This window comes from Fringilla coelebs (genome assembly GCF_963513975.1).
Source record: "Fringilla coelebs genome assembly, chromosome: 1".
Classification (NCBI taxonomy): Eukaryota; Metazoa; Chordata; class Aves; order Passeriformes; family Fringillidae; genus Fringilla; species Fringilla coelebs.
The window spans coordinates 114,879,771-114,906,710 of record NC_140028.1 but is presented as its reverse complement, the minus strand read 5'-3'; positions in this window follow the sequence as shown (position 1 = coordinate 114,906,710).

The following is a 26,940-nucleotide window of genomic DNA, read 5'->3' as shown; positions in this document are numbered from 1 at the left end:
ATATTTATGGCCACAATACTGGTGCTTAGTACCTAACAGGCATAAGTTTTGCTGAGTAAAATTGCTCTGGAATAAATAGAGGATTTGATAAGTAGAGCAGTTATATGTACATACATCTGAATCCACACAATCAAAAAGTCCTTTGGGACTAACCCATTCCAGAATAAAACATTATGGAAGACAGGTTTGTTACAGCAAAGTCCCCAGATGAACTAACTTTATTTATTAAGGAGAGCTTCTGTTCAGCATAAAGCTGCTTACATTTGTCATTTTTCCCAGCTTAAAATTTCATACAGCCTTCAGTCCTTTTATTTTTCAGATATGCTCTCAGTGTTTTCCTTTCTTAATTACCAGTAAGAAACTGCTAGGTGCTTCTATGAAAGTGTTACAACATTGGTAGGCATTAGTCTATCCTCACTTGTTCTTCATATAATAGAGTTTTTAGATCATGTCAGAAAAACATGCATCTGAGGATGGCAAACTGTGCTGTTATACATGTTTTAACACTACAGACATGAAAATCTAACAGGTCAGAACAAAGACCACGTTAATTCACAATGTTTGCTTTTGACATATGATGCACATTCAGCTGTTACCTTTATTAAAAATCTATTAGACACCACCACTTTTTCCCTAAGTGGTCGTAAGTCCACTGGGACTGCAATTCTTCTCCTTTTAAAAATATTAACATTTATTGTGACTGAATTCCCTCTGTCATCATATTGCTCAGTCATGCCCAATACTGTCAAATCCTTGTACAATTCTTCCCAGTTGACTCAAGCACCACCATCAGGCTTTATTACTTCAATATTAACCCCTTTTTCCATATGTTGGATTGATGCCTTACCAGATTCCTCCACTGTAAAACTCAATGATTCACTCCCTATTTCTTCCTAACTTTTAACCTGCTATTAATTCACTACAAGAGTTTCATTTTCAGTGCACAGGAGCTTTAATTCTTTATAACCCTTCAGGAAAGAACCCTATTAATAACTTAATGGAAATTCAAGTAGATTATGACTGGATCATAATTTTTACCCAAATCATCGCCTCCCCTGAAGAATTGGTAGACCTGTGAATTTTGACCTCTTCCTGTTAAGCCAGGCTGTTTAGCCTGCATGATGAACAACACAATCCTAAATTATAATTGACACCCTGCTGCCATTCATTTCATGCTGAAGCACTGAATTGTAGCTGTGGTTTGGGAGCACTCATCCTGATCAGCTCTCTATGCACCTGTGACAGTCTGGCTCTCAGAAAATGAAAAGTTCTGAATTATGAAAATTGTTTTTACAAGACTGTTATTAACCATATCCAATTTTTATTTTCTTTATTTCTCCAGTGCAACAAAAATTAATGGAGCTGTGGGACAGAGGAGGAAGCTCTTGAAAAGGAGAAGGTAGCTTTCCTACAGTTCATTGCCAAGGAAACCAACAAGCCTAATACCAATGGAGTAGCCCAAATTGAGGGCTTCCTAGCTCAGAAGAGACCTTAAAGTTTCAGGGGACAGAGGAGAAAGACATCTCCAATGAAAGTCCCAAAGGAAACAGGTGATTTCACTTGGTGCTCCAGCATAATAATAAAGTTACAGTGTACCTGACACTGGAGCAGTAGGTATTGGCTGATGATTTCATATTGAGCTTTTACTGCCATGTCTAAAGAATTCTGGCAGTCTGGTAAAGTGGATAGCAGACACAGGCCAAAGTACAGTTACTCACACCCAGTTTTATGGTTTGTTTTCTCTCATGTTATGACACGAGACACAAAAAATACAGCACAAAGATTTCTGTCTGCTTGAACTGACAAATGTAGGATTCCTAATATAGAGAAAAAATCTATGGGGATAGAGTATTACCTAAGTATTCCCATGCTAATCTTTTGATATAACTATTCAAATATATTCATAGATACAGGTATATGTACACACAGAAAAAAGCAGAAAAAGATTATGGTTCACTCTAGATAACAATTACAACAAAGTGAAAATGGCTCACTTGCAACATCCTATATGAAACCTTTTAAGTGATACTTTGTTACAGACTCATATTCATACAAATGAATTATAAAGAAACTATGCTAGTGCTGCTAGAAGGGGTATTTTTTTCCTGGTTTTGTAACTATCATTTTACAATACAATTCTTATGGCTCAGTCTTGGCAAAAAAAACTTGAAGGCAGGAATATAAAAGCCACAGCCACCTTTCCTAAAGATGTTTTCCAAGCAAAATCCAGGTTCCTGTTCCCTGGATTCTAATGCTGGCAGGCAGTTACTTTTCCTGTAACAGGCTGAGCAAGATCCCAAATCTGAAAAAATAACAAGTTCTAAGAATATTCAGGTCTAGAAATGCATGTTCCACGAGAACTTCAAACTAACCTTCAATTGTATATACATTTTTAAAGAAAGTAGAAGCAAGGTTTGCACAAATCAAGTACAAAATTGGAAGCAGAGGGGGAAGGGAAAAGCTTCCACAAATTAAACTGTTATGCACTTACAGAATTTTGCACAGACACCACAAATAGGTAGGTTAGAAAACAAAAGAACATGAAAGAGTTGAAAAGTGAAACAATATAGGTTTAAAGAGCCAAGATTAATCATGTCTCTTTCCTTTGAAAAAGAGCATCCAAAAAGGCATCACCAAAATGCAAGGAAGATGCCACAATAAAAAGAATTATTATGTACCAACAAATATTTAGTGTTTGAAGAGACATCACAAAAACTGCATCATAGCCTTGAAATAGATATTTAATTCCACAGACAATCTTCAGTTTAAACGGATACAAAGAAAAGTGGTTTAGATGTAATTTTCTCTGTTTAACTCACAAAAACAAGCATTTGCTTTAAATTACTTTTTCTGTGGTAACAAATCCAGAAGAAATAGGATTATGCTTTTTTTGTACATCAATGCATACCTTTGTTACATTAACCTGAAAGAATTTTTTATCCTAGATCTTTGAGCTGCATACACAAGTATCAGAGAGGCAAATATCACAGATAAAAATGAACCTGGTTTAGAAACAGAATTTCTGCCATGACATATCACAAGGAGACTTAACTTTTTACTTTCCAAATAAAAAAAATTTAAATACTGAAACATTCTTTGAAATGTTAATATTTAATTTTTTAATAGCATCCTCAGAGACTTTCCAACTCTCACCTAATTTGAGGGTAATAGGTTACAGCAATTTTTATTGCTGCACTGGACATAATTCTTTTTTTGTGTGCTTTTAAGTTATGCCAAAATTGCCTGAGTGCATATGAGTAAGTTTAGGTATAGGGAGGGGGTTGGTTCGTTGGTTTGGTATTTTTCTTAAGAACCTGTACACATTTGATGGAATGCTTTTGCTTTCTGCTTTGGTTTTTAACAAGCAACATTTCTGACCATGCACCATCTCACCATTGTTTTTCTCTGTACCCGCTGCATCTGCTCTGCAGAACTTCCTAATTTTTTTTTTTTTCCTGTAAATCACATTGTATTTTGAACTCAAACCTTACACAGGACTAAAAAGAATTTAATGAAATATCCTCCACAGCCCATGGCAGAGCTCAGATCTGCATGTGAGAAGGCAGCAGTGATCTGACCCTGGCTGGGCTCTGCGTTTGCCTCTCCCTGCCCTGTTCTGGCAGAGGAGACTCCAGCAGAAAACTGCTGGCTTCTTTCAAAAAAACTCTCTAAGTGCCACATCTTGAAAAGCATAAAAAGGAAACCAATGCATTTAGAAACTCATTTACCGGCTGTAGCAGAGCCTGAAAAGCAGCAACAGAGAAAAAGCAAAGAGAGGACTCACCAAGATGCATCCTGATGTAGGGGGAAGAGTTTTGGTAGCAACCGTCAATAGTTTCTGCTTCTCTCCTCTTTTCCTTTCTCAGTCCCCCCACTCCTAAATTCCCCATTTAAGGGAGAAAATAACAAGGCAGAAGAAGCCAAGAGACTTTCATGACATAAACAATAAGGCCTTCCTGTGCCAATATTTCCTTTAAAAACACTTGCCAATAAAGCTCCTGGAGGCCAGCAAGAGAAAGAAATGCCGAAACAGCCATGACATGAACTTGGCATATTTTCTGACTCACTCACTTCCCTTGAGACAATTCCTCTAAGAGAATGTTGAAGGATAATGGGAAAAGAAAATTTCTTCCAGCGAAAAGGACTTCAGCTGCCCGTGCATACAAGAAAAGTGCCAATTAACTTTATTTCTGTTTACCTACAGCCTTGCTCACACAGCCACCTCCACTGACATGTTTCCTGACTCACACTGGCTCATGTTTGTATGTTCATCTTGTAAGCCTGGTGTCTGAGACAGACAATGAGATTTAAAAAAAAAAAAAAAAATCCTTGACTCCAAATAATTTCTGAACAGCAGAGAGAATGATCAATAAATGATAAAGGGTGGCCAAATACTTGGCTGCTTGACATATTAAATCCATATTTCCCTTTTGTTTATCCCTGCTATTTATATTTTTTTATAATTTCTCAGAGCCAGACATAATAGTCTATAAAACATTAAAGCTCATACTCCTTCAGATATCTGTAATGAAAGATTGTCAAGATTATTGTGTCTCATCAACCTTTCTCATTTTGAGTAATACCATGTTTTCAAAAAGAAATGGCATGTTAAGAACCAGAAATTAAAATCTCCTTGGAAATCAGCATCTTACACGCACACACACGCATTCACTCCCTCACTCACTCATTCCTGGGGTGCAGCTGGCCCCCACCTGTGTCTCATGGGCAGGCACGCAGGGCTTTGGTTGTCTCCTCTCCCTCACACCTTCATCTTCACCTCCAGTGCAGGGACCTTCCCCAGGAGGCTGGAGCGGAGGGGAAGCACAGGCAGGAGACAGACCAGCACCGTACTGATGGCAGGGGCAATGTGGATTCTCTGCCACCACGGGGTCACAGTGGCTCCCACTCTTCCAAGGGCAAGGGCAGGCTGGCAAAACCTGTCTCTGGCCAGGCTCTGCTCCAGGGCTGCCACCCCACTGCACTCCCCTCTAATGCCAGACCGGGCAGAGAACTCCCACCTCGAGCCAGACCAAGCAGGAATTGTGGTTGCTTTGGGGGGCTGTTTGATTACCAGTCCCAGTATTGTAGTGTGGGGACAGCACCTCTTCCTTCCACATGTACCTGACTCAGGGGACCATGCAGGGAGCCCCTGTCACGCCTCTGCAGGGACCTTGCACCCTGTCAGTGCGTGAGCTCGGCTCACTCTCTGTGCCTAGGAAGGCAGGGGAACTGCCAAGTGCTCCTCGCTCAGCTAAGGGCTCTCACTGCTGCTGGGGTTTCTTTGGTTTCACATTCAACTCCTTAGATTAGCATCAGAGTATCACATATCAAAATAACCACTAGTGAGCATTTGCTGGCCTGCTCAGAAGAGGGTTCACCATACCTGCAGCTGCATCATTTTACTGTAATGTAGTCTGATATCATACACCCCTGGTTTCTACTCTCTAATAAGCTGCTTGCTGCTTTAGCACTTGGGTTTATGCCACGCTTGACAAATCCCCAGACCCTCCTCTAAGACCCCCCCTGAAGATGCTCAGCAATCACAGCTAAACCAGGGCCACCATAATGGTCATATTTGGGGTTTTTTCCAATTTTAGTAAATTTTGCAGCATTCCTAGCTAGTATGGCTCTGCTGGTAAAATGTATAAATGGTATAGGATGCTATAGGGGATACAATCTACATTAGGAATTTCCCACTGGCTCACCTTTACTCCACCATGACTGCTGGGCACCCTGTCAAGTCCCACACACACACCACATACGATTCTTTTTTCTTAAGGATCTTTTTCTGCCCCCTTACAAAGCTAACACTGGTTTGTTTTTAGGTTTGTTTTCAGCAGAACCAGAGAATGTATGTATTTTTTTGTAACACCACCGGGGCAAGCCATCTGTGGTTGGCTGGCAAACTCTGAAATTCAGGGCTGGGGCAGAAATATTTAGGAGTCAAAAAAAGCTGACTTGCTCAAGAAATTAAAGCCCTTCTGACAATCTTCCAGAGAGCCCCTGAGGAAAAGGGAGGGAACCAGAGAGAGACTCAAGGAAAATGGATGGGAGCCCAGCGTTGAGATTCACGCCAGAATGGTTCCTGGCCAAGAAGGAAGGTTGGCAAGTAGACAAATACAGGCTTTCATAGGCAGCATTGTAAACAAGACATTAAAAATATTAATCCATTTAGATTTCAAGCACTGAAATGAGATTTACTTAAGAAGCAGAATTATGCTGGTAATGGCTCCTCAAACATTTCGGCCGAAAGTCAAAATTTTTGCTCAACTGTATCAAATGAAAATACAAGGAGCTGTTGACACTACAATATTCAAACATTCAATCGTATGGCCAGGCTGGAAAAACACAGAGAAAAGCAAAGGAATGCAGAAACTCAAGCCCTCTCAAGGAAACTGAATTCACAAATTATTTTTACCTTCATTTCTACACCAAAATAATAAATTGAAGAGGTGAAATAATTTTCTAAAACCAAACTTCCTTTCAGAAATCTTTTCAAATCAAACATAAATTACTTCTACCAAAATACTTTGTTTCCAGATAGACACAATCCAGGTAGAACAGAATGTCTTTTGTGTGAAAGAAAGTTTAAGTAGACTTTGAACACCTAGACTTTAAAAAAAGTTTCTTCTCTCCTGAAGGAATCAGCATGTCTCCCTTTTTCCCTTTAGAAAACATACACTTATTCTAAATTTTTGACTATTTTAATTTTCTTTTTAAAGGTACTGGATAAGTAATTTCTCACCAAAGCCAACAGGTGCTCATGAAAACTGAAGTACAGAAATACACGTGCTTTTTTGGTGCACGTGGGAAGAAGTGTCATGTCACCTTAAGCCTGCTAGCACCAGGAGATTCACAAATCTTCTTCTACAGGCTGGTGAGCAGGGCCAAGCATGTCAGGGGAGGCCCACAGGGAAGATTGGGTGCCTTGAACAATGAGAAAAATACAAGCTGCAATTACTATATGGGATTCAGTACCTCAGTCAGGAATCTGAAGATTCCTGTGTTGGGTTAAAGAAAAGACAGATATTTGTTGAATTGATGAGGCTGATCTAGTCTATGTGCACAGTCTGCTCAAGAGAGGTTTTTTCCCCCCTCTCAGTAGCTCCAACAATCATGGTAAAATGCCAGGCACAGAGGAGGTATCTCCATTCAAAGCACTAAGAGCATTCTAAGGAAAATGTTAAATTCTCCATTACCTTTGGTCACTTAAAAAATCACCCACATTAACTTAGTGAAAAAGATAGGATAGAAAGCATTCCATATGTTACAACCAAGGATATACCACACATGCCTCAGAATTTTATTTCTTATAAGGGTCTTTTTAAATAGAAAAAAAAAGTTAAAAAACAAAAAACAAACCAAACTAAACAAAAAAACAAACAAAAAACCAACCCCAAAGCAAAAGAAAGAAAAAACAACAACCAAAAAAAAAAAAACCCCACTGTGCTCTTTTTGCTTATATGCGCAGCCACTCATAAAATTATCTTAAGATCTCCACAGTATCTGAAATGGAAGATTAGAGCAAAGGAAAACCTCAAAACAGAGTTAAACAAGGAACAACTTCATTCTGCTTAAGAGTGAAAAAAATAGACTAAAGTTTAAAGAATCTTCAATTTTATAACAGTTTAAACATTTAAATGCAAATTAAAGTAGCAACACATGAATGACAGAAATTCTGTAACACTCCTATATTATGAATCATACTATGAAATTTGCTTTCTGCACTCTTAATGGAAACGGAATGAAATACTGGCATCTCAGGGATTTTGAAATTATATACAAGCAGCACATTTAATAGCCTTGATTTTAATAAGTTAGCATTCTATCTCAGGTGCATATTCTAAAATGTTCTAGCTGAAGGTATTCTTATGCAAGCTATTTGCCTATTACATACCACAACTGGTGTAACTTCACCGTCCAGGGAGGCATTTCCATCCCTTGGAAGGAGAAGCCATTAGGGAAACACTGCTTGGCAAACAGTAGCTCGCACACTGGAGCTGCAACATTATCCTGGCTTTCCTACATATTAGGCACAGGACTATGTTCAAAGTAAACATGCGGTCATAATTAAATAATAATTATGACTAACATTTGTGTAACACCATTCATCCAAACAGTTCAAAGCATTAGGTAAATCTGTAAACAAAAGGTCTAATCCTGCACCCTTTACTCACATAATGCCATGCATCAAACGGGCTGTGTAGATCTTGTCTATGCACAGACCTAATTGCTCTCAATTAACTCCATGTGTCAACACTTATTCCAGTGCTTCGTGTTCCTGTTTAGCTTAATTCTCTCACTGCTTACTACAGGTGAATGCACTGTTTCTACACTCTCACTGACTTAATACCACTTCTACGGACACTTTCCTACACGGATCCCACAGGGCTTTTAAAATATTAATGCAGCCTCACTTCTGCTATGCGCATCTAATAGGACAAATATTCTTTTATTAGATGAAGAAGTTCACTTTTTACTACTACACTTCGGGGACTGACCGTCACATCTGACTTGCAACTGTAAACCCAAGACCTACAGTTGCTATTCTCATACCTTAATCACACAAATAGCCTTCTTCATCCATCATGCTCCAGAGTAAAACCACAGGAAATGGTAAGAACAGGGGAAAATTCTGCAGTTTCTAAAAATAAAATATATCCACAAGCAGACATGCTCAAACCACTTTCATGCATCTGTAGTACAAACATTGTCTGTCGCAGAGAACCAATGTTTCTAACAGCTTAAAAAAAAAAAAAATCAGGAACAACCTGCTGACAATTTTGTGTCTGTCTGCCTTGACAGTCAAGCAACTAGAGAACAAGGAGAGAGGTCAGGAATACCTGAGTCAGATTTCATTTTGGCCCTGCTATGGACAGTTACTTAAGTTCTTTGCTTCAGCAGCAGTATCTGCAAGTCAAGCCAAGTAATCTCTTTCATTTACGGATCTTTTGAAATTCATGAAAATCCCTATGGCTCTTTGAAGACAAATACTGTTTACCAGCACCAGCTGTTACTTAGCTTTTAGTATTTTTCATCTTTTATCTTAAATTTTCCATAGAAGAAAGTCACTGCCACAACCCACTCACGCCACAATTTAGTGTATTTTCCTTCCAATTTTAATTCTCCTTTGCAAGATATAGACTCAATTTTAGCTCTTATATGTATTCCATGTAACTTAGGCATAAAACAGAAAATATTTTTTTTAGCACCAAACAAAAGCACTGTAAAACATTATTGACTGCTGAACTGTCAGTAGAGCTCACACTAGCAGGGCAGTAAAATAGGGTGTATTTTTCCTCTTCTAATTTTCAGATGAGTTTAGGCACTTCTCTGATGTTCTAATTAAAAAAAAAATCCAACAAAACAATAAATTGTCTCATCTAAGCACAATGCGGTTGAACCTGAAAAGAATCTGGTGTCACAACAGCAATCCCTACTAGAAAAAACAATCCTGACTTGTAGAAGGATTTCTCATTAATTCAGAAAATGCTGCACAGTAGTTAGCTATTAAAGACACAGCTCTCATACAGCTATGCACTCTTAATTCCATATACATATAGCCTTTGTGGACCCCATAGGAGTGAAAATGTGAATATTAATGGTTCAATCCACAAAATGTTAACATATAGCTTTGTTTTAATAAGCAGTGAAAAGGACACGTTTATATTAAACTGCATTGTCTTCATGTGCCAGGCTGGGGATGGAAAGGTTGGCTTCCCCCATCAGTTGTACAAGCAGCATCTGTCAGCAGCACATGAGCAGCAGGCAGGTGAGTTCCCTCAGCCTGTCCAGCCAAGAAAGGAGAAGAGGTGCTATGCTGTCTCCTGCCAGGACACCCAGAGCAGTGCTTCTGTTCAACAGCACTTCCTCATTTATTTCTGCAGTGCCTAGGACAGGACTGCAGCAGTGTGAGCCAAGCAGTCTCTCTCCCTTCCCGTGGATCAGACCTTGACAGCTGCGCAGAGACCACGGCTAAACATTGAGCCAAGGCAGAGAAACCAAGAGCAACTCCATTCAAATCTGGGCTGTAGCCTCCTCTATTCCTTATCTGTTGCCCTTCTTCTGGAGTCAAGCCAAAATGAGCCCATAACCCTGCTGGCAAGAGCACCCCTGGCACTGCTCCACATCTTAATTTCCAACAGGGGCGGACAGCACAGAGCCCAGACAGGGAAAGGATCCTGGGGGAAAATGAGTGTCATGCTGCTGGGCACCACAGGGCTGCCTATAAATATAGAGATTCCCAACACTACCTCTTAGCAAATCCTGGAGAATTTGTTCACAGCTGAAAATGGTGCCACACAGGATACAATTCACTGATGCACCACTAAGCACAGCACTGGAACAATTTGAGCAACGCTTTCACAGGGGCTTCATGTGGCACTGAATTTTGGCCAGGAGGGCTAAGAAACTATCTGAAGTGAAAATGAGTAGTACATTAAAGGAAAGCACACAAGACAAACAGGCTTGGTAGTTTGGATTTCCAGAGCTGCTTATGTGTGAAAACCAATTATCAGATTTGACACAATGGCAGGCTAGCCCATGCTTTCAATTCCTTTGTGGTGGTGACTGCCATTTGCTTGGAAAGCTCTTATGTTTAATGCTAGAAATACAAAATCAACTCTGCTTGAGATACAAGGTATGACAGAAAAAGTTAGCATTATGGTAGGTTATAAACTGCAGTGTCTCAGACTGTTCCTGTTAGGAAAAGCAGCAGCTCCAGAGGATAACAACCATCTCAGGCATTTTAGCTGAATGCCCATGAGTCACTATCGGCTATAAGTGCATCCAGAGAAGATAAAAAAATGTTCAGGGGCAAAAAGCAAGTCAAAACTTTTCTGAATCTAATTAGGACAAATGAAAGTACAAACTTTCATTTCTCCTTAGTTTTTAAAACAGTCACTTCTTGTTGCAGTAACTGACTCTCACCATCACTTCCATCATTTATTTATCACATGACTCACAAACATACACTAGTACTATCCAGGTTTATCATACCACTGATTTTAAAATTTCATACACTGCTATTTTAGGGCTCTTGCATCCCAGAAGATGTAATACTCCAAATCTCTGCAAGCACAACATGAACATCCCCATGGCAGATCTTTCTGAGATGGAACACAGTAAATATGCAACTAACACCAAAACAGTTCTTCAGACCTGACCAAAGCACTGCTTGTATTCAATACCAAACAGGTAGAAGCCATTCTTTTAAGGGAGATGACATTTCTGAGTGTAAAACACAGAACAGCTACCGGAGATCCATTTGTTAGTCTAATTTCACTGGCTCTGATAGATTCTCTTTAGGGTGAATGGAAACTCACTACAGCGATTTCTTCAGGTCATACATCTGAGCATAGCATGTTCTATACTCTTCTCAAAGTAAACTTGGAAGAAGAATTTTCTTCTGGGGTGCAGCAAGAAATCAAGAAAAAAAAATCTACCAGCATCCTCAAGAAATTCTTACATCATTAGGGTGCAGCAGAGGTCATTGTCCATAAAGGAGTGGCAATTCTTGGCTATTTGTCTTTGAAATGCTGCATACCATGACACCTCAAACCCTCATCCTGAAAACATTAATACAGGACAATCTGATCAGCCTTTTTCATTGGATGAGCACACTTCAATTTGAAGCTACTAAAAAGCTTACGTTCCATTGAGATATCCCTTTCTTTACAAAAAATGTATGTAATCTAAGAAGGCAGCTGGAAAATTAGCCCAATTTTTAAAATAAAATATAAAATGTGACTTCCTACCTTATACCTTCATCACCTTCTAATAAATGCCATGCAGCTGTGGGAGGGCATTTTCAGAAGGGAGGAAAGTCCTAGGAGACAAAATGCTTTTAGTAGAATTCTGAATGGTTTCATTGAGTATTTTTAGCCTGGCCTCTTCAGCAGCTCTGCAAACATTTGCAAAACTCTAAACCAGAGCCAGGGTTATGTCACTATCTTTGGTACAAATAATTTGTTAGGAACTATTTTGTTCTGGCACAAGGATATATCAAGAGAGGATGCGTGAACTGGCTTGTTTTCTTTTGGATTAATGTTGTTTGTCAACTGAAGGCTGTCTTTATGTGGAAAGAGCAAGGTGCCAAGAAGCACATTTCACCATGCCAAAATTAAAGGGAGGAGCTCAGAAACAGTCTTTTATTACCTAATTAGTTTTATCAAATGACACAGATCAACTAACAGGAGATAACTAATAGGAAAAAGGGGTCTAATGAAAAAGTAAGTTATCAGCTGGATGCTCTCCAGAAAACAATTATCTCCCTAGGTAAACAAGAACTACTGTTGGGAGGTCAGGCACAAAACGCAAGGAATGGAGGTCTCCTCAGGATACCAGCCCTTGGTGGAGTTGAAATGGGTGAAAAAAGTAGTGGGATAAACTACTCTGAGAAAAAGAGATTATTATTAAAGAAGTGAGTATCTCCAGATAAAATTATTCCTATCTGGCCTACACATATCCCACCAGTTGTTTTTTTATGAAACACAAATTAAGTACAGCCTGCTAGATTAATATCCTTATTCAGAATGAAAATTAGGAATACAATAGGAACAGCCATGTTCACCTACTCATGAACAAATTACCAGAATAAGTTTTTTATAGCTTACAGGGAAAATGGCAGTTCACAGATCTTATTTTATCTTGATTGCCCCCTAAGACTAGAAAGGATTATCACAAAAAGAAATACGCAATTTTAGATTATATTCTACTTTATCCACGGTAACCAGATGTACCACACATACTTACATTTCCTTTCCATTATTTTCCCAATTGCATGAACTAAACTGGCCAAACAATTCAAACTTATGTGGCTCCCATTCAGATTACATCAACTTTTAATTCCTAATGTAAACCACACTTTCATGTTTCCCATTATTATTTCATTATCTAGTATATACCAAAAATATGCAACTCTTACCCAATATTTTAGCTAGAAAAGTAACACCAGACACACATAACAGCACAAAGACATTTAAAAAGCCTTGTTAAAAAAAAAAATCTAAAAATGTGAATTTAATTGATTAAAGACTTATGTCCCCAGCAGCTTGAAGAGAAGCAACATTGATTTTTACGAACATTCCTTGAGAATTTTAAGTGATGCAACGGGGGAGTTTTATTATGCTATTCTTTCTCTTCCTCTTCCCCCTCATCCTTCACCAGTTAATTTGAAAACAGACAGGGCAAAGAATTTATGGGAAAATGCTGTCTCTTGGGATCTCCAGTTCTACCTTTACTGCAGAGCTGTGGAGACCACAGAAGAGTTTCATATAGACTTATTGTGTGCTTTAGCAAGGACTGCTAGAACTACGAAAGGAACCTAAAAATCAGTCCCTCTACATGGAAATACCAACCACTGCCATTCCAGAACTATGTCAAGAGTGGGCAAAAGATGTTAATGAGGACTTGGCATGTCCTGGACAGAGCTGAGCAGCACTGCTGGGAAAGAGCAGTCCTGTTAGCATGCCTTTCCCTGCCTGGAAACACTGAGTTACAGGACAAGTCCCAGCTCACACAGCCTGCTGACCCTGCATGCAACCAAGAGCACCTGCAGAGGCTTCAGCCTAGACTTGTATCGCTGATCCAGACTGTCATGACCTTTTCCAAGGTTATTTCCATCATTCCTGCACATGGAATGGGTATCACCATTCCTCTGTGTCTCAATGGACTTAGCAGGGTATTGGATTTTGGGGACTCTACAGTAAGATAGCCCCAAAAAAAAAAGAGAAAGAGCACATCACAGGAATGCAAATCAGTGAGCTCATGCAGGTATAAATAGAAAGCAGATTTAGTTGAGGAATAAAATAACCAGTAAATGAACTTATTTCATCTGCCAGGCACCTTTAAAGCCCAGCAACGCAAAGACTCTAAGATTCATAGCCTTCACAAGGTTCCAAGTGGCTCCGCAAAGAGTGGGGATTCTCTGCCAAAACCAGCCAGTCTTCACTTTCCTCCAGAGTCAGTCCTTGGCTGGCAAACCCTAACCACTGTGATATCCAGGCCTGCCTATGGATGAGGTCACTGGCCATGATCAGCACATGAGCATGTGTGTGGCAGATCTCCACACACATGAGAGCCAGCTTTTCCCCTAACGTGTGATCCTTCGCTCCCACAGAACAGAGCAGCACCACTGTGCTCTCTTTTTTTCTCTCCCTGCCCCACTTCTGCCACCTTCTTATTACTTTTTCCATTATTTCCATTTACTCTGGAACTGACTGCAAGGCATGGTGCCATTTTAAAATCCTCTTTGGCTCTGCCCACCTTGAAAAGACTGACAGAGGAGGAAAAATTGGCCAAGCCATGACAGTGAGCATGATGCCTTAGGTTTTAGCTTTTATATTTTTCTGCTTCTGTACTGCTTTAGTGTGTAGTTCTGAGCTTCATATTAAGGGATGGTAAGCTTTGTTCACAGAGCAGCTAGACAAAACAATTCCTTTTCTATCTTGGGACCAATGATAACTGACCCAAATTTCAGGCCCAAGAGCATAAACAATGTGGACTGAAGAGAGAAAAACAAGAAGGATGGGACTTCATAACCTAAAGGTGTAATTGGACAATTAACTCCAATATGTAAATAAACCAGAACTTATAAAGGTGAGAGACCTTGTGACTGGTCATTCATTTTATGACCATTTTGGGTTCATCGTGGGTGTAGCCCTGGCTGGGCTCTTGTGCTGCCCAAGGTGCAGCCATTGAGGCCTTTTAATAAACCCCTACTTTATTCTTGAACTCCATCTAGCCTCTGTTCTAGGTCAGCCTTGACAAGGCATCAGTTGGGGCAGAACCAGAAAAGTAGCCACTTCCACTCTCACCATTAACGCCTGGAGATTCAGTCAGCCACCTCCTTCCAAAAGGACTTGCCTGAGCAACAAATTACTATTTTAACTGCACGTTCTTTCTCTCTCACAAAAGGTTTCTAGCAGACTTTGATCATATGTCCTGTGCAAAGACACTGGATTTCCAAAATCTTTGCTTACTTTTTTTCTTCTAACCTTTTCCCTCCTGTATACTTTAAGCAACAAGTATCTACTCTGTCTACCAGAGAACTAAGTAGCAGAGATTCCTGGACTCAAAATTCCTAACTCCAACTTTTCAATGCTGGGCAATGATTTTCTGGTTCAGTTAGGCCACTTAAATTAAATTATGCAGTTCTACCTATAAGGTAGAGATTGTGAGAAGACTCCTCCCACCACTGGGTGTAAATCCCGGGGTACAGCCAGTGCAGCCTCCTGAGATCTTCATTCCTCCACGCCTACAGCATTCCTGCAGACAGCTTCTCTGAAAATTATAAGCTTTAAGGCAATGTTCTCTGCACACCAACATCCTTCTCCATGTTTCCCTGGTAAGTTTTAGCCTTCCTGCCCCATCATCCCTTACATCAGACTTGCTCTGGTGGCACAATGTGAGCCCATCGAAATAAGCAAGCTGAAGGAAAGGTGCTCATGCTTGCTGCTGTTTTCCCACAGCACACTGGCATTTTCCATCTGCTCCTAGGAGTACTCAGCCTAGATGCACTGCATCGCCAGCCTGCAGTCACAGTAAACAGTGAGACTTCTCCACACATGCAGAGTTGGTTTGGGAAGCATACTTGAATACAGGGGGGAAAAAAATTATTATAAGGAATGTGGGCAGGACAGGCCATCCAAACAAAAAAGCCTCACTTGACCAGATCACTGACCTTGCCCAGGAATGCAGGTACTGCACACAGGAAGAAAGTTTTCTGTGCTACTCAAGCTGCAGCTAACACCCAGATTTGTAAGCTGTTTTCCACAAGGAGAAGCTGTGTACAAAGTCAGAAGGCAATAAATCATGCTGCATTATGGATCAGCTTGCTGCTTAGGACACACACATGCAGAAATATCAAAGGCTTTTTGAAATTAACAGTGAGTGATTATGTGAGGCAAATGTAATGAAAACACAACAGAGTCTCTTAGCTAGGGGTAGAGAATATTCAGCCAAAGGCTTCCTCTGACTCCCACTGCGAACAACAGTATGAAATATGTATGGAAATAAACAAAATGATGTATTAGGAGAATGAAGACTCAAGGCTTTGCACTAACTTATTGTTTTCCTGAACCATTAATTGCTAGACAGCTTTCTGTGTCACAATAGCATTTCAATTACTGAGCTTTTATATTATAAATATACTGTATGTTTTTGAGGGTGGACAAAAATTTTATAATTATTAAAACATGTCTAACAAGAACAATTATAAAGGATAGCTGAGCATTTGGTCCTCCACTTGCTGTTATAAAACACAATCCATGCAAACAGATGATAAGCAATTAACAGGTTTAACAACACATGCCATTAGCTGCAGTCATATTTAGAGTGATTCTTATGCATGTTAAGTGGATTATTTATTTAAGACATATGCATTTCAGCAGAACACACTGGAGGAGACTGTGTGCAAGTTGCATGCATGTTGACAAGAAAGTGGTCTTGTGAATTCAATACACACAGGTGGGAGCTGTGACACAGACCATTACTAAGGATTATCCAATGCTTCCTATAAATCTGATTTTCACTTGCTTATAATTTTGCCAGATTAATTGTTTGGACTGAAACTTTCCACGTTGGATGTGTGGTTCAGGCTATTTCTTTTCTTACATTAACCAAAATGGTTTGATTATTTCCAAGATAGAAGCCAGGAAAAAAAAAAGACATTGTTTTGCCAAGAGAAAATATTATCTTCAATAATTCAAATATCCCTTTCATTTTAAATAGCAGAGGATACATTTTAGTCAGGGAAGTGGCTCTTGCCAGGCCAGTTAAAATCAGTTCAAGTGTGATGACACTCCAAATGTCTGCAAACTTGTGAGAGGTGTGAGATACTGGGTTTAATGCTGGGTTCCACTGATGAGCACTATCCTCATGCAAAGGGAGGATGCTGAGATGCCTTTGCTGCCATTGCTGCTGCCTGTGCCACAGCCCAGGATGGAGGTCAGGCAGCACAGAGAGCGGGACCAGGCTGACCCACACTCCAGCAGGGAAAAATTGCTGGAAAGAGGAGGAGAACTTAGGTATCTCTGGCCCATACAGACCAGTTATGCAGCAGAAGAGAGTGGGATCCCCTGAAGAGATTAAAATGAAGAGGATTTAGCTGACTGATAATGAGTTTATGATGAAAGGAAACAGACAGGGTCAAGGGTGGGGTACAGCGCCTGATTTTGTAAACCCGGTTTGTTGTGTGTGTGCAGCACTTAAGCAAGAATAAAATGAATAATAACTTTTTAAGTTGGAAATGTACAACTCAAAGCTAATGCTTTCAGATACTGACTAAAACATGCTGCTTCTAAATATTTAGGCCACTCCACACAGGTCTCTGGTTATTGAGACTCAAAACATCCCCAAAACTGCAGTCAGAAATAAACCTGTGTTTATTGGGAAAGGATCCCTCTTTTTAACACGTATTTAAAAATACACCTCCTGTTTCCATGATTAGAAATGTACATACTAAAAACGAGAAACACTGTCTGAGGTACCTCTTACAGCAATCAGGTAGATAATTTTTACAAAATTTTTTTAAGGAACTATGCCTTTGAAAATCTTCCCTTACAAATCCATCTGTGTACAACTTCATTTTATCAGTCTTGTGGAGAGGACACAGGAGCTACTCATCACAACTGAGAACAAAACACTAAACAAAAGCCCTTCTGAAGGTCAATCTGTGTGTTTATTTTGCAGCTACTTGTAGCCTGGCGCACACCACCTTTTACCCAGCCCTAGTAGCAGCAGACAATCCGTGGGGGCAAAAGCCCCCTGCCTCTGCCTTCAGAGCAGCCACAGCTCGGACCCTGCCCTGGAGAGCTTGCTCCACCACAGCTGCACATGCCAGCACAGCCAGGGTCAGAAGGCAGAGGCAAGGACAGCCCTGAGCTGCTGTCCTCTGTGGGCAAAAGGTGGGATGGGTAATCTGCCTCAGCACGGGAGAATTTGTGATGGTTTTCTCTGATTTCTGCTGCGATTTTTGATCAGTAGCCAAGTGTTGGTTAATTATTGGCCTTTATGGTGCTGATTGCTCAACAGAGAGAGGGCATTGCATGCGCAACTACCCCACAGTCCAGAGCTGAAATGGAACAAAGTAAGGCAGAAAACTTCCTGCAACTGGGGGTTCAAGGTTGTACCCAGTGATTAGTCTTTGAAAGATACACAGATTTTTTTCTTTCAATTTTCGGCTCACTTTCTATCTCATTCACCTGTTCTCCTTCCAACAGTGAATTCCAGATCACACAACTAGCTGGTTACGTGATGAATTAGTCCTAAAGGCAGAAGATGGAGAGGAAAACTGGCTGTACAGTTGCACCCTGCTTTTCTTCCTACCCCCTAGAGTATTATTTATTCCCGCAGATAGAAACTTCAATATCCATTTTTATGACAACACTATTTTCATGGATTATATGCTTATCAATGCCAACTTTCCTTCAGCAAGGAAAATCACCTTCTCCCAGGAGAGACTATTTGCAATTTCATACCAAGGGTGGCATCTCTTAAATAGTTCTAATTTTACCAGGAGAAAGTACATCTTGTTTTACAAGGACAGTGGAACCATTACACAGTACACCACTACAACCTTTTCAGAATGCAAGCACCTCCTTAGAAGAAAAACAGATCTCATTCTCTGTGAATTGTTTTCTTCTTATTATTTAAGAACCGAGACATGCTGGGACTTGGCATTTCATGCATTTGAGAAGACAAATTCATAAAAGCAAGAGATTCTGAAAAGTTGGAACCTTGAACAGCTTCCTTCCATCATTTTAATATAAACTATTAGATAACATTTGAAGAATCTTTATGGTAAGAAGGAGCACAACTGAAAATTCACAAGTGAGGTATTTGTCAAAAACAGATCATCTACTCTCCAGTCCTGTTTCTCCATTGCACAAGACTATTTCCTTTAGTGCTGGCTGATGTGGCATATACTCCCAATAAAACAGCACAAAAATGGCCTTGGTGGACACATAGCTTCTCCTCCCCTCCAGTTCTGGGTGTGTTCAGTCTTAATATTTTTCTCTGTGATTATTCCTTCCCTACAAAATTAACCCTAGACATGCTAGAAGAATTATAAAATATAACTTACACAGCAACTTCTTGATTTATATTTGATCTAATTGCTAAACAGCCTACTAGAGACTTGCTAGATCTGGTCCCAAAATTACAATCAACAAACTATGACAAAATGTGTGTTGGTGCACATAAAGAGAAAAGAATTGCCTCAGAAAAGCAACACAAAGCACCAAGTGAATTGGAAAGAGTCTGTGAAAGGCAGAGGGCATGCACTGTAGCTCTTTCATGCTCTGGTTGGCTTTTGTGAGTTTGATTTATGTATAATTAACCATTTTTTCCCCTGCAAACAATTTCATTCGAAGCTGTGCTATCATTTTTACCCCCCATTCTCCTGCCACAGCCACATAAAACAGTCCAGTTTAACATGATGACAACTGAAACACGCTGCCACAGCAAGAGCCCAAACTTCTGTGTTTGCATAAAACCCCACTCTCGTCTCCCTCCTGCTCATCCTATCATCACAAGAATGAAAGAAATTCATAAACTGTAACTCTCATCTCTAATAGAGCCTTGGCCAAAATTCAAGCCTGATAATTAATCACATTCTGTCTCTCCAAATTCCCACACTAGGCTGACTAAGAGAAATAACTCTTCTCTTCCCCGCCTAGACAACAATGTTTTATATGGCTAATGGACAGAGCATTTCACCTCTGAGAGAGCTGGGAAGCAAACTGGAGAAAAACAAGAGACACCTAACACTTGTATAAGACAACAGCAGCAGATGAAAGAGTACTGTAGTATGTTTTTAGTGTGTGTCAAACCAAAAGCTAAATCACTGCTCTCTAATTACACTTTCTGTCAGAGAATAAAAGCACAGACGATCATACAGGACAGGCAGCTCTGAGGAAGGTGTCTGAGTGACTACAACACAAGCTGAATGATTTGGGATAGGAGGGTATTTGAGACAATGCAGATATGGTTATGAAAAGCTGATAAATCAGTAAGGCAAACTACATTTATGTATAACACTAGACCTCAATAAAATACAGAAGGCATTCAAACCATTTCAGTCCAAAGAATATGAAGCATTAACACTATGCCATGATCTTAGACAGCCATAAAAAAATCACTACCTCATTCCACTATTCAGTAAATTACCAATATATCAAAAGAAGAAAATTATTATGACACCTGTACTGCACACAAAACATAAACCACTCATTGCATGGGGATTGTAATTGGACTTTGCTTCTGAGCTTGACATATGAACACTATAACCTTAAGCAGCACTCTTAAAAGATTTTATTTATTGTATATTTCACATGTATTTGTAAAGGACTTAATGAACTGCTTTTCCTGCAGACTTCTTTCTCTTCTGGTACAAAAGGGTGTGCATCATCACCGAAAAAAATCACCAGGCAAGGCTGGCATGAACAGTCTTGCTAGCACTGTATGTACTTCACACTGACAAAAAAACCAGTGCAATTCTGAAGGTATCATCAATAAAACCTACATTGTCCTTCCTTAGTCTGGTCTGTCTCATATTTCCTGTCCATCTCCATTCACTCTTTCAAATATCATATGCAACTTTGAGGCTGTATCCATGCAAGAACAAGACATTAATATAAGGTATAAACTACTTTTGCATTGATCATATTACTATGGAGAATGTATGCAGTGGATGAGCCAGAAGCATAGGACTGCTCTCCATTTACCAGATGATAAAACAAGACCCCGTTTCTGTTTAGGTAAGGTTTCTAAAAACTTTTCTAGTTCTGAACCAGAAGCAGAGTAATTTCAATCCAGTTACACTTGAAAGCTGTTGTAGGAATCCCATCCAATTCTTCATTCATTCCACTCATATTCAATCTGTAGGGCATAAACCCTCCAATATTTAAATACAGATAAGGTCCAAGACACTACAAGCATAACATCCATAATATACACGCATGTCCTGATGAGCATCCCTGCGCATGCTCTTGAGATGAAGAGGCTCATGAAGGGAAAAGGAGGGGCAGGCACTGATCTCTTCTCTCTGGTGGCCAGTGACAGGACCCAAAGGAATGGCCTGAAGTTGTGAGAGGGGAGGTTTAGGTTGGATATTAGGAAAAGGCTCCTCACCCAGAGGGTGGTTGGGCACTGGAACCACCCCAGGGAAGTGGTGACAGCGCCAAACCTGACGGAGTCCAAGAAGCATTTGGACAATGCTCTCTGGCAGATGGATGACTCTTGGGGATGATCCTGCACAGGAGCATCCCCAGGAGTTGGACCTTGTGGATCTCTTCCAACTCAGCATATTCTGTGATATTGTGAGATTTACTGCAAGCAGTTCAGGCGCCTAAGCCTTGGAACACTACTCCCACATCACCACCAATATACTGGGCAGAGAAATAAGAAAATAGCTCAGGTAGAATCATTAGTATCATCGATTTCGCACAACAAATCAATTTTGTTCAGCAGCAGAAACGCTGGATCATTACATACTGGCTGAGAGAGGCAATAAAAACTCAAATCTTTCTGAGCACAGAAATGGTAAGCAGAATGTTTGTGTGAGTGTTTCATTTATTTTTATGTGTTGACTTGGCAGTAAGTATAGAGTTTAACGTTAATTCTTAAAAAAAATTTCCATAGTTGTTTATCTTGGAACTTTGGATTTCACACACATAAAAAAAGAACCCAAACCAAGAATATATACACAAACTTGTACATCACAATTTGATGTAGAATGGATTATCACACAACACTCTTATAAAGCATGGTCATCAATATTATGGTTTTCTTGCTCTCTCCATATTACTTACATCTAAGGGAGATTTGCAGTACACAAAACAAGAGCTCCAAAACTGCTTTTGTGTCAAAACTAATGGAAAGCTTCACAAATCTCAGCACTGTAAATCACACTTCCTTCCTCCTCTTGGTCACAAAACATAATTACAGCTGAATCTAAGTACAACATACAAATTGTTCTCACAGTGTTTTCCATGGACATCAAGACTTTCATCTACAGATCCTAACTCTCCCTAGATATTTGAATTTAGGTCTGAAGATCGCCCCCCCTGCCACCCTCCACAATACTCATCTAAGAGAACTAGATTAACTGACTATCATTGCATCAGGGCACATAAAAGAAGTTCTCTACTTTAAATTATATTCCCAGTTTGAAGAGGATTTATATACCTGCTTTTTCAGACAATGTACTGAACAGCTCCCTCACTCATATCTGGCAGCGCAGAGAGATCCTAAAGAGAATTTGTGCTCCTAAACTCATGATGATGAAAATAACCTCAAAATAAAGTGCAAAAGCTGCTAATTCACCAAGCTACCCTCAGCTCTAGCTGGATATCCTGAGCAGGAGGAAGGGAGGCAACAGGAGGAAAATATGCACTTCCCTGAACGAAGGCACTTAGGATCAGTCTCCTCAGGATCAGACCTATTCTCAGAGCCTGTGCAAAGAAAAACCACCTTATAGAGGAGAAAAGAATCTGCTACAATCCCATTTATCAGCTCTCATCCAGGTGGCCTCTTAAGAATACCGGACTTTTACAGAATATTTAAAGGAATGAGGGATTGGACTATCATTTGACGAGTTATGGAGGCCCCATCAACTCATACATAGATCCTGAATGCACAGATACAATATAGATACACTTTATGGGTACAGCTACACCACACAGATACTCATCTACTGGTCCTGACTGACTGATCCTCAGCTTCAGCACACATCCCAAATCACTGCAGAATCCAGAACTTTCTTTTGCAGTTCTCCCTGCATCTCTGAAATCTTTGGTCACCGGTCCTAGCTCTTCCCAGAGCCGTAGGCAACTCTCAAAATCTGTTACACACTTGAGGAACAAAGACCAAACTACAGCACATCCTTTGGGTCTTAGAAGAACTTTTGCTAACCAGTAAGTACAATATAACTGTCTCCTTGCAATGCTTTATTAGTTTAATTCAGTAGCAGTAATCATGGAGGTTATCACATTTGAGCTTAATTTTTGTTCAGCTGTTAATGAGCTTTACAAAACATTGAAGATCCTCTACCTTTCTCTGAATGTCATGGGATTCCACATGAATATGGTGATTATAAGGTCAAGGCATTAAAATGAAATAAGGACTGAGACTTCCAAACTTTGGGAAAAAGAGCCCTAAACATCACAATGCTAATGATTAAATTAATTACAGTAAAATGGCCAGTCTGCTCTTCTAAGATTTCCAGGCCATCTGAGATATTGATGAATCTTAGCAACTTAACTAGCAACAGTCTGATGTAAGTGATATGAGCAGGATTAAAAAGCTTTTTTGGTTTCAAAGAATAGACTGGAACATCACCTGGAAAAGTGACTCTTTGGTAATACAAGCCTACTGATGATTTTAATTTACTACATATATTTTTAATGTGTATGATTCAGTTCTCCACTTCCTCATTAATTTATCCTTTGTCATGGACTGGTTGGTACCATTGTAAGGCAAGAAAAAAATCAGTTTGGCAGATTTTAACTGAAAGGCAGCTAGTAATAAAATAAAATAAAAGAACATCTGGATCAAGAATATCTTGAACAGGAATTTAAAAATGGCTCACACAATGGAGCCATTAAATTACAGAATTACTGAACATTACACACATTACAGAAATGTTGCTTATATTTTGCTTTACTGACATGGTAAATTACCAGCTTTGTTCACTGTAACACACACTTTTCAATTATCTGTTCAGATTTATCAGCATAACTGGATTTATTACACACATGTAGACACCTGTTTTATAAAACCAACCAACTGTGCCAAAACGACCATGCTGGAATCCTCTGGATCTCATCCAAGAGGAAACGCTTTGAAAGCGTCACTGAACTGCCCTAAGAATCCTTCAGTTTTATAATGAGGATAGCAGCAGCCAAAGTAGAAAATAATTTATGAATTGCTAATCTCTGCATCAAAAAGACTAAAGAAAAAATGCTGCATTTTTATCATTTGGCCATTATTACACACCATGAAGACCAAGACTAACAATTCTTTCCTCGTGAGAAGTGGCTGGTATCTTTGCTGTCAACCTAGTCCTCTTCTACAGCAACATTTAAGTTTTATTTACAACAAAGAAAGAAGTGAAAGGCAAAAGGATGAAAATGGAAAACATCCCAAAGTCTCATAAGAATGTAAATAACACAAGGCTGTCCTGACAGAAGGGCCTTTTTTCAACTGCCTATTTCCAAGTTCCACCCCAACATTGCAGGGCATCTCTCACAGAGACACCCTTTCTTCTGGGGCCACTGCTGAAGGCCAAGGGGACACCCTCTGTGACATCTCAAGTATCACTGCGCATCAGCGTGTTGGCAGCTGAACCCAGGCATTAATTACATTCCCAAACAAGAGGCTGCAATCAATCAAAGGCACGCTTCATGATTCACATTTGGTGTTGAAAAACCTTCTCTGTCAGGAGTCTCATGGGAGTAGTTAATGACAGTAACCCCTGGGGGATTCCACACATGCCACGCCACCAGATTAAAGGATGCTTCCACAAGGTTTCTGGGACTCTGCCTACTAAGACATTTGTCTTGATCATTGCCCACTTTGGTGCTGTTGTAAATGGGCTGGCCAGGATCCTTCCAAGTGCAACGATCCAATAAAATTAATCAAAGTTCAAAAACTGAATTCTGTTTGCTTTTATTTGTTCTGAAACCCTTCCGACAGGTAAAGTTTTGATCCAGGTCATCTCTGTGGTCTACAGATACAATCCACCAGATAAATTTCAGGTCTTCTCCAGCTCTGCAGTTCAGTTACTCCAGCTCTACAGCCAAGCTCTCATACTAACCCAGAAATTCCTTAAGAAGTTTTCAGCAATTAAGAAGGGTGTGTACATGCAGACGAGTTAATAGCGTTGTCTCCTGGACAAACTACTTAAAACAGCCCCTCTTCACATTTGTAACTAAATATTTCACTCATATGGTACCATCACCTGTTCCAAGTCAGAATTGTTCAGATAGAGGAAAACAGAGAAATACAGCCTTATTGTGGTGTGGGGCATTGGCCTTTACCACATATTCCAAATTCTTCTGGTAATGTCAAAAAAGCATGCAGAAATTGTGTCAACAGTCTGAGCAAATGGATTTCTCTGTAGAAGTTCATGAGCATGGAAATACATTTCCATTCCTAATAAATATGAAGATTCTTTGTTTACTTAGTGCTGAGCTGAACAATGGACCAATTCAGTCTCAGGGAAAGACTGATTTCCAGAGGTCTTGAGAAAAAACACCTCCGTGGACAAGTATTTTGAGGTCTTTGTGTATGGGTGGAATAACCCCAAGCCCAGGAGAAGTTCGGAAGGAAGTGAAGACACCCTTGGGGTATAGTCATTGCAGACTGACAAGAAATGAGAGAAGTGGAAAAGATGCTTTTGGATAAGGTATTGTTGAAAGCATGTGTAAAAAAACTCCTCTAAATAGTCCTCTAAAGTAGGTTTAGGGGTGATGCTTTTCTTTTAATTCCACCACATTAAGAAAATAAATCTCTCCTCCCACTCTTTCCTCAACATTTGTGAAGATCTTAAAGAGCAAAATTTGATACAAATAAACTGACCACTATAAAGAATGATTGTTACATATTAACCACTGAATAACCCACAGATAGCAGTGACATGTATCTAATAATGATATGCTTCAACCTTAGGCAAATAAGTCCAGATTTCCTTTATTTTTTTTTCCACTGCTCACAGAGGAAATCATTACTGATCTAGATAAATATTTCAAAGTTCAGTTCAGTTAAGAGTTTTACTTCAATTTTAGACTTCAATTTGCTTTTAGGTCAATTTATCTTATTTTCCTCCATTCTCTTCCCTAGCAAGGCTGTATATTAAAATTTCATACAATATGAAATTTTATACAATAATTTTTATACAACAATTAACAAGAAAAAGAAAAAGAAAAAGAAAAAGAAAAAGAAAAAGAAAAAGAAAAAGAAAAAGAAAAAGAAAAAGAAAAAGAAAAAGAAAAAGAAAAAGAAAAAGAAAAAGAAAAAGAAAAAAGAAAAAGAGAAAGGAGAAAAAGAAAAAAGGAAACCACTATGGTGGTAAAAGAGAAAACATGAGCAGGCTGCCTTTCACTACAGAGATTGCTTTGGAAAGCAATTGTAGAGGAGTGAAAGAGTACCATTATTAATAAATTTAGCAATGAATAATCACAGGTCTAAGATGATCATTATCTGGTTGTGCTTGAGCTAACAAGTAGGAGTACAAAACATCTCATTTTTGAACGGCATTGTCAAACAATCTAAAGAAAATATTTTCACGTGACTCTTAATCTTTTAAGAGTTTTGAGAAAACTGGAAATGGGAGGATTTTCTTGTCAAGATTTTTCCTCTGTTGTGTGCACGCAGTAACTACACTTCAGTAGTTCTGCTGAAGAGCTTCAAACCTGGTATTTGCTATAAAACTTCAACTGCAAATCTGTGAATTTCTCAAAACATAAAAAGAAATAGGAAAACTGAAACCAGATACTTAGCAACTCCAAGGGAGACCTTTTCCTATCCCAACAACTACCCTTTACGTGTCATCCTAGTCACAATATAATTACTGCTCATTTTGCACTTCTACACATGGGGGACTATGTCAGAAGCCAACACCCCTCACTCCCAACCTGTTTTCTGACATTCATAATCCTTATAACCAATGTAAGATCCTAGGGCTTCAAGCATAGCATAGCAAAAAATTACATTAATTCCTATCAAACTAGATAACTAAGTTCTGGTCACAACAAAGGTTTTATGCATTTTCATAGCAATTTATGTATTTTCATAGAAAACGAATATTTTTAATAAAACTGTCAAGAGTTCACTGATAACAGAATTCTACCATTTGTTTTTTTCCTTTCATTAAGAAAAGTAATCCTTTGCAGTAAATAACAAGATAACACTGTATTAATCTGCATTACACAGTTGATT